This window comes from Pseudochaenichthys georgianus, chromosome 1 (genome assembly GCF_902827115.2).
Source record: "Pseudochaenichthys georgianus chromosome 1, fPseGeo1.2, whole genome shotgun sequence".
Taxonomy (NCBI): domain Eukaryota; kingdom Metazoa; phylum Chordata; class Actinopteri; order Perciformes; family Channichthyidae; genus Pseudochaenichthys; species Pseudochaenichthys georgianus.
Genome location: NC_047503.1, coordinates 30,489,630 through 30,501,784, shown reverse-complemented (window position 1 = coordinate 30,501,784; position 12,155 = coordinate 30,489,630). Strand labels below are relative to the sequence as shown.

The 12,155-nt window shown below is 40.1% G+C and overlaps 1 long non-coding RNA gene across 1 annotated transcript; it reads left to right on the top strand.

The window, feature by feature from the left end:
• Positions 1-4,287: 4,287 nt before the first annotated feature.
• Positions 4,288-6,013, top strand: LOC139434691 (uncharacterized). The gene is made up of 2 exons (XR_011644011.1): positions 4,288-4,434; positions 5,548-6,013. It is a non-coding gene; the product is annotated as an uncharacterized lncRNA (long non-coding RNA).
• Positions 6,014-12,155: the final 6,142 nt, after the last annotated feature.

Below are 12,155 nucleotides of genomic sequence, written 5' to 3'. Positions count from 1 at the left end.
TTGACACCGAAAACCGGCAATTCAACAGCGAGTGGAAAGAGAAGTACTTGTGTGTAAATGTCAGTGGGAGGCCCGTGTGTTTAATCTGCAATGAGTGTTTATCGGTGTGTAAAGAGTACAACTTGAGAAGGCATTTTAAGACAGCTCACGCCAACTTTGACTACACTTTTCCAGCGGGCTCTGATGCTCGCCGCCAGAAGATTTTGGGGCTAACTTCGTGCTATGACCAAAGACGTAGCTCCCTGTTTCGGGCTTGCACTGACCAAGAGAGAGCTACCGCAGCGTCCCTACGAGTGGCCTGGATATTAGGCAAAAAGAAAAGGCCTTTTACGGATGCAGAGACAGTCAAAGAGTGTATGCTTGCATCAATTGAGGAAGTGGTTGCAGATGAGAAAATCAGAAAAAGCGTTATTGACTCAATTAAGAACATTCCGATTTCTGACACGTCAACATCAAGGAGAGTGGAGACCCTTGCATCGGACGTTTTTGAGATTCTCTTGGACAAACTGTGAAAGGCGGAGGTTATGTCGCTAGCTATTGATGAATCCACTGACAGCAGCGATGTTGCACAGCTGTGCCTCTGTTAGATTCTTTGATGGTGAGTGCTTTCGGGAGGATCTACTTGGATTAATTCCTTTGGATGGACACACGACCGGTGAGGTGATGTTCCACAAAGTGGTTTCGTTTTTCAAGGAGCACAAATTGGGATTGGATCGTATTAACATGCTTGTAACGATGTCGGGCCGAACACAGGGACTGTCCGCTAGGCTGGCAGATGTGGCTCCACAGCTGAGATCGCTGCATTGCCTCATCCACCAAAGCCTCCTGTGCGCAAAACTCAGTGGTGAGTTAAAAAACACAATGGACTCTGTCATGGCGATTATTAACTTTATTCGTTGTAACTCCAGTTTACAGCACCGCCTTTTCCACCAGATGTTGTCAGACATGTCAGCTCAATATAATGATTTGCTCATGCATAGTGCCATTAGATGGCTAAGCAAAGGAAACGTCTTGAAACGATTTTGTGAACTTAAGGAGGAGATCATGGCGTTTCTCCGCAATTCAAAACATAAAAAAGACAACGCCTTTCTGTGTTTGATAGAGAATGATGAGTTTTACGCTGCTGTTTGCTTTTTGAGCAACATTTTACAACATCTGAACCAACTCAATTTGGAGCTGCAGGGCAGAGATAAAATGGTTACACAACTTGTGGAGAGACTCCATGCGTTTCAAAAAAAGCTCCCACTTTTTTTTGCGGATTTATGTCCAGGCAAAATGCTCCATTTTCCAACACTGCAGGTTTACAAATCACCGAGGTGATGACTGGATTTATGGACGCATTGAAAACCAACTTGGCCACGAGGTTTGAACATTTCAGTCTCCTGACTGAAGTGATGAGATTTGTGAAGGACCCTTTCTCTGTGAATGTAGAGGGGGAGTTTGCACTGAAAGCAAAGGAGCTGATTGTGACATTAAATGAGGCGTCTTTACAACTTGAACTCATTGACATTCAGTCATCAGATGACCTGCGACAGTCATTTCAGCTGGCAGGTTCTGAAAAGTTCTGGACTCATGAAGTCAGCCACGAGAAATTCCCTCATTTAAGGGGTCTTGCACTTTTTGTCCTCACAATGTTCGGCTCGACTTACACGTGCGAATCGGCATTCTCACACATGAATGCCATACAAACTAATAATCGCGCATCCCTCACCGACCAGCATCTGCATCACTGTATGCGTATTGCCATGACAACGTATACTCCCGACTTCCCTGCTCTTGCTAAATCGAAAAAATGCCATTTCTCTCATTAGATGGCACATATCTGCCAAGTTGGTTGCATACAGTTATCACTATGTTAATCAAAAAAGGTTTGAGTTTTAAAAGGCTGTGTGTTGTGGTTTGGTAATTGTTTTTGCTTTTAATTAAGCAATTGATGTGGTATGGCTCACTTGTCTTTATTGTTATTATACCATAATATGCACTGTTGTTTGTGTATGGCCCTAAATTGCTATTTTGTGTGAATTATTAGAACATTTAATCTAAATCTAATGATGTTGATGGTTATATTAGCTTCACATGTACTGAGTTCTGAACTTGCCATTTATAAAGGCCTTGGGGCTATGTTTGATTTAATTAAACAAAATATATGCACTCCACTATGCTGTTGTAGTCATTTAATTTAATTTCAAACCTTTATTTATGCAGGTGAATCCCATTGAGATCATTGATCTCTTTTTCAAGGGTGACCTGCTGTAGTATTTACTGTATCTGAAGCTCTTAATATGATTGCTCATATTTCAAGTCATTTTTTTCCTGGCCCCTTGCTTTGGATCATTTTCATCAACCGGCCCCCATTACAAACTACTTGAATAGCCCTGATCTACTCTAACCTCTTTAGAGTCCGCCATTGTCGTCATATTTCTAAAAAATAATAATTTCTTTTGATTAATCAGAATACTTTTATTAGTCCCACAGAGGGAAGATTTACATTGTTACAGCAGAAAAAGAGCCACAGACGGCTTAATGTTACATGTGTTATATGCATACAAAAGTATTCAAGTTTAAAAAAAGTTATAATAAAAAATATAATAAAATAAAAAGTTACACAATTTACAATTATGCTGTTTTCACACAAATTAATTCAGATTACAGAAATGACAAATTAGGCAATTACCTCTGCTCGTGTTAGGCAAGAGATTGGAAAACATTCTAATCAGTAAGTAAAAGAACGTAAAATAAATCCCTACAAATAAATATACGGGTTGATACTATTTCAAGCCCTTTCAGCCTCTCATACTCAAAGGGCATTTACCAGGAGATGTCAGTTAAATCCTTACGGGTTCAGGGCTTGAGGTTTAATGGTGGAAGAAAGGATTGGGCCAACAAAAAGTAAACATAGCCCAAATAATAGAAGCCAGACCATGAAAAGCAATTGCCATTCTGTGAACATTCATGGAAACTTTTTTCCATAAATGTCAAGATATTGTGGAACTCAGTTTGATAACCCATATCCCTTTGAGGGAAACCTTTGTTAGGGTCTCAAGGGTCTCATTAGTGCAGGTCCAGCCAGCCTTTCATGTCTTTTGATGCCAAAACCAGCATTTCCCAGAATTCACTATGTTCTCTTTGAGAGTATCAGAGACTTTGAACCTTACAACCTACTCCTCCTCATGGCAGCATTACCAGCCATAATGCGATTGATATGCTGGAAATGACAATATTTCAACTAATATCATTTCACTCCCCATATTTCAGATGACTTAATGCAGGGGTGTCAAACTCATTTTCATCTCGGGCCACATTAGCATTATGGTTGCACTCAAAGGGCCGGTTGTAACTTTAAGACTATATAAAAATACTAGGGCTGTCAAACGATTAAAATTTTTAATCAGATTAATCACAGCTTAAAAATTAATTAATCATGATTAATCACCATTCGAACTATGTCCAAAATATGCCATTTATTTATGTATATTGTTGTGGGAATGGAAAGATAAATGAAAGCAGGCGGATATATCCATTTAACATACAGTATCTATGTTTATTATAACATTTGTCTGCATGTCAAAATGAAAGACAACCCACACACCTATCAATCATCAAACCGTGGGCATTACGTGTTGATTTCTATCAACGGGGGAGTACTTCAGGAAAGTCGACAGAGGGGGGGGGGGCTAGTGGAGTACTTCGTGACCACAGAGTGTGAACGTTGTGATCAGCTGTTTTAGCGCAGTTCTCCAGTGATGGGGGGAGTCTCCCTCCGCAGCCGGTTGGCGTAGTTTTGGCACAGTTCCGTTGTACAGACCGACGTTAACAGCAGCCCTGTCTGTGCACACGGAGACCGGCCCTGTCTGTGCACACGGAGACCGACTCTGTCGTCCGGTGATCTAACCGCCTTCTGGAAAAGCTTCACAAGTACGTCGGTACGCAAATGCGCTTTGTGACACAAGTGACGGTAGCATTTCAGATTACGCACATAACCTGCGTACCAGTTATGTGCACCCCTGTACCAGAGCCATATTATTACTATTATATGGCTCTGCCCTGTACTACAGCAAGAGCATGGGCGTCGCCTGGGGCAGGCATCCGGGGTTTTTTCTTTAGCCCGGGACAAATTCTCCCTCAATAATATAATACATTAACCGTACTTTACCTAGAGGATGGTAGAATTGTAATTTCCCGTGTTCAGTGAATGCAACAGAGGCAACCACCAGGCCAATCAGAGAGTTGCATGGAAATAAACGTGTTTTATTGGCTGACAGATACGTACCTCTCCTCTGTGACAGTGTTTACACTTTCAGCCGCGGACGCGGAGTTTCTGAAGATGGACATTAGACATTTTTTTAATAAAAAAGATGGCAACTCTCAAGTGGTGGCTCAAACAACAACCCCAGAGCCACCACCTGAGCCAGGTGAACAAGCCGGTATGTAAATGTAAGTAAACTTACAAGTTATGCGAACATGTAAGCAAAGCATAAATTATAGCTACGTTGACGTTATTTTGAATCGCGGGGGTAAGCTAAACCGTTAGCAAGTAGCTTTAGCTAGCCAGATATATTATATACACACTTTGTCATACAATCTAAATGTTGTATTTTTTAGCGTTACCTGGTGATTTCAAAGAAAGCTCTCTGGGAAAGGTTGACTTACTGTTCGACATGAAGCTAGAAGCTACCTTACAGTACACAGTTGATCCGGAGTCCTGTCAGTTAAAGTATTTCATAGTTAGCTTAGCTTAGCATCAAACTAGCACTGAAATATATGATTCCTGGATGTTATGTGACAGTATTTCTGAGAAAGAGTCAGCTGAAATGGTGGCATAGTTGCCACTGCTTTACGTGTCGACAGCATGTTTGAACGTATTTGCAGCAGTAAATGTGGCTGTTTGGCCACTGACGTTGCCATAACAACACCTGCATTTAAATGTGCAACCTTTTTTTTTTTTGACAGATTTTTGCATTCAATTATAATTCTTCTGATTGATATTTCCTATTGACAGCTAGTTTCTATGTGAACATTATGAGATGGACAGTCAGCCAACAAGCTTTTTATACAAATACTTCAATCAAAGCTAATCCAGTGGGGCTCCTGAAAGGGGCAAGGGACACTATGCTCCCAAATATTAAGCCTTGACCCCCATCTTAAAATTGATATGATCAAAAAATGATCTGCATTGTCGGAGGCCTTTTTTCCTCATTATCATGTCAAATTGTACAGCTTTCCTTAGTGTTGAATGCAGAAAGATGACTATATTAGAGTATTAAGTGAAAATGACTATATTAAAGTGTTAAGTGAATATATTAAGTGAATTACTCAAACTGCATTTGTAGGAATGATTCTGTCCTATTGGCAGATAACTACTCTAACAGTGATATCTACAAGAGGTTTCCAATATACATGTAACTATTTTCAATTGGTTAGTATTACATTTTGTGACTGTGTGGTGAAACTCATTTTAATGAAGACAAATGTGTGTATCTTGAAATTCATTTATTTGACAGAGCTGGAAACTGATTGACTTACATACTTGTTTGTGTTTACCCACAGTCATCACAGATGAGCCAAACGGAGTAGAGGATGGAGAACAGGAGAAAGGGACACACAAGGAGGAGATACAACAGACAAGAATGACAATGGAGACAATAATGAACAGGAACACCAGAACAGACAAGAGTCAATGGGTAACATGACTGATTTAGGGACTGCAGATACAGGGCCAAGGCAAGTGAGACATCACTGCTTTCCATCCAGCATGTTTGGCCAGCAAAAGAGATCATTTCAACCGCAAACAGCAAGAGATGAGGGAAACAGCAAGAGATGAGGGAAACAGCAAGAGATGAGGGAAACAGCAAGAGATGAGGGAAGCAGCAAGAGATGAGGGATTATTATTTCCTCCTTCCATCCCTTTGTTCTGTTTAATCTGATTACTAACAACTTCTAATAATTTGACATCGTTTATGATTTAATTGGAAAATGAAGTGTTTTTAAATAATAAACCCGTTTCTGATTCTGATTCTTTGATTTCTTTTTGACATATGGGTGTTGAGAGATGTATCCATATCTCTTGATGTTGCTCTCAAAGTGCACAAGATTGATGCTTTTAACTTCAACATTTAAAAAAAATCTTCCTGGGGGACCCCAGAGGAGGTGAGTTCCCCCCAAAGAGCACTTTATCTCTGCTTATGTAACTCTGGTGTAGTGTCCCCTCGGCAACAGATCACTCAGAGCTGGTGATTACTTTCCTGCATTTCAATGGACAGCATATACAAAGGACACGTGAGCTGCATTGCTTAAGACAGGGGTAGGCAAGTAAGTTTGGCCGTGGGCCAATTTTTTGCTGAGCCACAAGATGGCGGGCCAGAACATAATCAAAGCCTAATTCAAGGAATTGATTTTGGTAAGAGGGCGCAGCGCCCCTGTTCCCCGGTTCAGAAAAAACTCTGATATCGCTGATAACCCTCCCCATCAACACTCTTTTCTCTGAAATTGTAGGGAGGATGGTCCTCCCTTTCCTCAATAGACGAGCCTCCACTGAGTAAAGTAGAGTTATTAACTAGGGAGCAGTGTTATTTAACATACTTTTATTCTGATAAGTATTGTCAAGTTCTCTGGGTTTTTGGCATTTATTTGAGTGAGTGAGAGAGGCTTGAGGGGCAACAGAGGACGCATGGACAACTGGAATCCTTTTTCCTTTTCTTTATTTCAACTTTTCAAGGACACATTAGGATTCTTTCAGGTTGAAAACCTTTAAAAAATATTAAAGGACAAAATAAATCAATTACAGCATGTTTTGCTTTGCAATTTAATATATTATAACCTAAATTAATCAGTAACCAAGTATTTTACTCAAACTCAATGTATTTAATAGTTAAATAAGTACTTTAATTGACCTGGTTCCCCACAACCACACATTTGCCATATGTGACCCGCTCTATCGAAATCAGTCGGAAATCACAACGGCTCATTTCAAAATAACGTGAATTTGCGTAAAAAACTAGTTTTTCGGGTGTTTTGTTTGATTTTAAATAAACAAAGTCTTGGCTTTCAGAATATGGAACTTTTATTTCCAAAATCACACGATAAATACATGTTTGAAGCTTGTAAAGGGAAGATGACAGCTCTCCCTCGCGCTCTGCTCTTCCACTGCGCCGCTTCCCCTCCCTCGGCTGACATTATGAATGTATGTCGGGACAGATTTTATTTTACCGGACAAATTCGAAACTTACCGGTCATGTTTCAATAATAATAATAATAAGAATGGTGTAGCAAAGTTTCCGTTAGCAGGTAATCACCGGACTATGACAGGATATGCTGATGTTTAAAACTCAGTTAATGGGAGTAATTGTTATATTGCTTCAGTTTATAATCGTTACAGATCGAAAACTTCAGATTCATTTTTCAATAAATGATTCCACAAACAACATAATTATTACATTCAAACAAACTACTTGTAGTAGATGAAGTACATTATTCAAACGTTTGGATAATAACACGGGAGAAACGGATCCTCTCTTTTCCCCTCTCCCTCTCCCTCTCTCCTGACAGCCCGTCAGTTTCTCATGCAGCTGGTAAACAGTGGGCGGGGCTTCAGGTGATTATGCAGCAGCTGATCTGATCTCTCTCGGTCCGGTTATACTTCACTCGCGTTTATGTCCATATCGATCAGATCCAGCTCCCCTGTTTGGCCTTTATAGAGAGCACCGATCAAACTATTAAGAGTGAATATCGGCCGATAATGTCCGGCGGCCGATCGATCGGAGCATCCCTAATTATTACCAGACATTTTGACCAACAGGTTTTGAATTTACCGGTTTTTAATGAATTTTACCAGATAAAAACCGGTAATTACCAGCTAACAGAAACCCTGATGTGCGACTCAAGGTCCAATGTTGGAAAAAAAAAAAAAAAAAAATATCAAAATAATATTTTATTTTTGATTCTCAAAATTACGGGCCAAATATTATTGCTGGCGGGCCAACAATGGCCCGCGGGCCGCCTATTGCCGACCCATGGCTTAAGAGATCCTCTCATGCTATCTCTTTTACAAAATAAGTGTCCAGTCAACAACAAAACATCAGTGATCGTATAGTGGTAGTATATTTTTCACAAGCAGTGTGAAACATTAAACTTATACAAACTGGTGTACAAAACTCACATACCTGCGTTGATCTCCTGGAGTGTCTCTACTCGTTCTTCTCCACATCTCTTGTCCACCATCAGAGATTGCAAACATTTCAGAAACAGCTAGAGGTAGGGGACAAACAACTTGTTCGCTGGGCATGTCAAAAACCTCCCTGCTTTGATCAAGACTTTAGGGAGCCTTTCAGCCCCTCTAGCAAAGGGACTGGAACATTCAGTACCATCTACATGCTGTCATGTTCCAGACACTGCTCTCTACCACTCAGGGCTGCACAAATACCTGCAGAAAGAAACACTTGACTTGGTGCATGCAGTGGATTACAAAACAGCAGTTGAGAACACACTGAAAAATTACCGAAGTAACGAGAAAGTACATGAGGTCTATGACAAGACCAAGGCCCTGTGCAATGATCTTGATATTCCCCAAACTGTGACGCAGAGGAAGAAGCGTAGAAACATCATCTTTGTAGTCAAGACATCATGTGGAGCAATGTGAAACATTACACATAAATAAACTGGTGTACAAAACTCACATACCTGCATTTCAATGGACAGCATAAAAGGACACGTGAGCTGGGTTCTGGTGCTCAGATTAGCTATTGATGATCACGTTGATAAATCATATAAAACAAATAGCCAATCACACAGAACACATGTTGCTGTGACTGTGAGCATTAAACAATTAACATTAAACTAAACAAACACAACAGTACGTTATTGTCCTTATAAAATAAAAACATACATTTTGTCCACCGAGATAATACAGGCACCTTACCCTCAAGAGATCCTCACGTGCTTTGAGAATCTCCCACAATCCATTGCCGTAACAAAGCTAATGCAGGCACACGTTTGTGACACCAGATGGCGCAATTGTGTATGTGCGTGTGGGGAGTCTTGCAGTAGAACATTTGTCTGTAGCGCCGCCACTGTGGGCTAAGCCCCGAATGTTTCCAGGTCCAGGCGACGCCCCTGAGCAAGAGTATTCTCCGTCGGGACTTCCTGCAACAACACCACGCCGTTATCAAAGATGTTCTATTGAGAAGACGATCACTACGTGACAAAAGTTTTCAAAACCGTGGCTACTGAAATCAATCTTACTAACTGCTGTCTGTGCAATTTACTCCGCGCGAGTTGGCAGACTTTATTTTGCTTACTTTAACATCATTTTTCATGGTGGGGCTAAGCCATTTCTTGGTATGGGTGTAGCCTACCCCAGCCATACCCTGGCGCTGCCACTGGTGGCACGTATGGGGCGGGCCATTCTGCACATGCGTTAAATGCGTTAAATATTTTAACGCAATTAATTCAAAAAATTAATTACCGCCGTTAACGCGATAATTTTGACAGCACTAAAAAATACATATATAAATGTTTAATATATATAAAATAATGTACTATATTACAATAACTTCATAATTAACTACGTCTGAAAGCAGAAGTCTAGGGCAAAACATGAGTAGTTATATTCATACCCCTTTTGTCTCATTAGCATGGAAAGTGACATATGACACGCCCCCAATTATGCAAATGAGCTAAGTCCCGCCTCCCATTGTTCGAGATCCTTTGATGTGAGGGGGTACAATTATGTTAATGAGCTAAGTCCCGCCTCCCTTTGTTCGAGATCCTTTGATGTGAGGGGTGAGGTGTTATAACAGGTAGGTGTGAAAAGCCCCCCTGTGTAGTGCCTTTGTTGTCTAATCCTTTGATGTGTTGATTAAGGCAGTCTCTTTGAAGTTATGCTGTCTGGCCCCTGTCCCCTCACACCCCTTTGTAGTCTAATCCTTTGATGTGAGGGATTGAGGTGTTATAACAGGTAGGTGTGATTTCACATCGGTGTGTTATAAGCCTCTGATGTTAATCTAGGTGTTGATTAAGGCAGTCTCTTTGAAGTTATGCGTGAGACTGTCTGGCCCCTGTCCCCTCAGAGCCCTTTGTTGTCTAATCTAATTAGCCTTTGATGTTTGCCCTTTGATGTGAGGGTTGAGGTGTTATAACAGGAAGGTGTATACACACATATGAGGCCAGCAGATAGTGGGGGGTGGAATTAGGTGAAAAAAGAAATCCATGCTGACTAATTAAAAAGCCAGTCATTTCCACTCACCAAGTCACCTTTCAAAAAAAGAAAAATGGCCAAGAGACGCCTCGATATGGGTTTAATCAGCGAGACGCCTGTGACAACTTACCGCCATCCGTCCGGAGCACCAATCAAGAAACGAATGCAGTATCTGTGTCGGGCTCAGACGCCTCCAGCCGAAGATCTGTGCACAAACTTATCTCGTGCCCTCTTTGGTCATGTGTGTTGGAGGAGGGGCTCTGTGAGGAAGTGGTAGATTTTTTTCCCGGTTGTGTATTTTCTAATTCGAGCTCACTCAAGCTAGTTTCTCCAAAATGACCTACCCCACCATTAATTTCCACTCACTAAGACACCTAAAAATGCCCAATATGAAGTTATGTGAGGGTGGATAGGGGTAATATTAGAATTTTGCTGTATGCATAAAAGAGAAGTTTTTTAAAATGTGTATCTGCTCCATTCACTCCAGGGCAGCTCCAGTGGGGCTGATGAGAACAAAGAAAGGCTGTACACACTTAAAATACATAGAGTTAAGAGTGTGGAGGGAAATTAAATTATTCATTTACAAACATACAAGGCTTTTGTCTACTGAAGATCACTGCAAAGGAGTAAAATACAAGAGTTGGGGGAGAAAATAAGCATCGTTAATCACCTGGACAAAGGACTCTTTAAAGCAGAGATACCATATGCAGACACATACCTGAATATCAGCAGGAGAGGACTCTTTAAAGTAAATACATTATAAGATTAAAATAAGATATATATGTGGTGGAATTAGTTTTTAAAACAGTCACCTTACACCTTAGTTGTCCTATCTAAATTAGATTTAAGGTCTTTAAAAATGATTAGTGTTAATTAAGGGCTATTGTTATTTTGGTTTATAAGGGATAGGAGTTCAACTTTAAAAAATGCACAGGATCATTCTAAGAAGAGTGAGAGGGCTAATGAGCCAGCACCATACTTCCTCTATGCGTTTTCTTGACCTGTATCTGATCTTGAAAAACTCAGGTAAGTACTTTTTTTATTTTATTTTATAATATCATGTAACTAGTTAATGTTGCTTGGTGTGTGTTAAACAACCTCTGTGCATCTGTTGTATTTATTTTGTGGCTCGTAAGGATTTAGAAAGTTTGGGAAAAGTACCTATCTATATACAAATAATGTGGTGTAGATTTTTGAATCAAATCCTTTTTTTTTGTGTGTCTCAGTTCAGGAAAGTCTGAACCAAATACGAATTGGAATATTAGAGAGGATTAACTCTTTTGGTGCAACCCCATATGATTTATTCCCTGTGGAAAGTCAGTATATGTATTTAAAACTGTATGTGTTTGTATCTAGCTTATTTTTAATATCAAATATGTTTTTGTTTTTTTTGTTGATGTGTAAAATATCCAAAATAACATTTGATATACTTACTCTCTTGTTAAATGGTGATGAAGTTTGCAGCGTAAGCCAGCATCAGTGTACCAAAACCTCCCTATGGCGTTTTACACACAGCCTACCTTATGAGGCAAGTGCTGATCTAAGTTTGATCTTCAGTGATCCTCTCACACACCACCCCTCAGAGAGCCAGACAGACTCGTCCCCCTGTAAAGCCCCCCTTCAACAGGTCTGATGCTAACCCCCAACACAACTAAGGAATTTGGTTTTCTTATGTATTGACACTAAGCATATTTTGGCTTTTTTCTCTTGTCTTGTGTTACCAAGATACTTTTAGATACAGTTTGGTGTCTGAAAACTTTATAACTGGTTGAATATGAAGTACTTTATAAGACCAAGATACTTTTAGATACAGTTTGGTGTCTGAAAACTTTATAACTAGTTGAATATGAAGTACTTTAAAGGCAGATGTTGGCTTTTTTTTTTCTCTTGCCAAGATACTTTTAGTATGGAAGCCCATTTCCGCCACTTGAAAAAAATAAAATCCCCATGAAAAGTCATAATT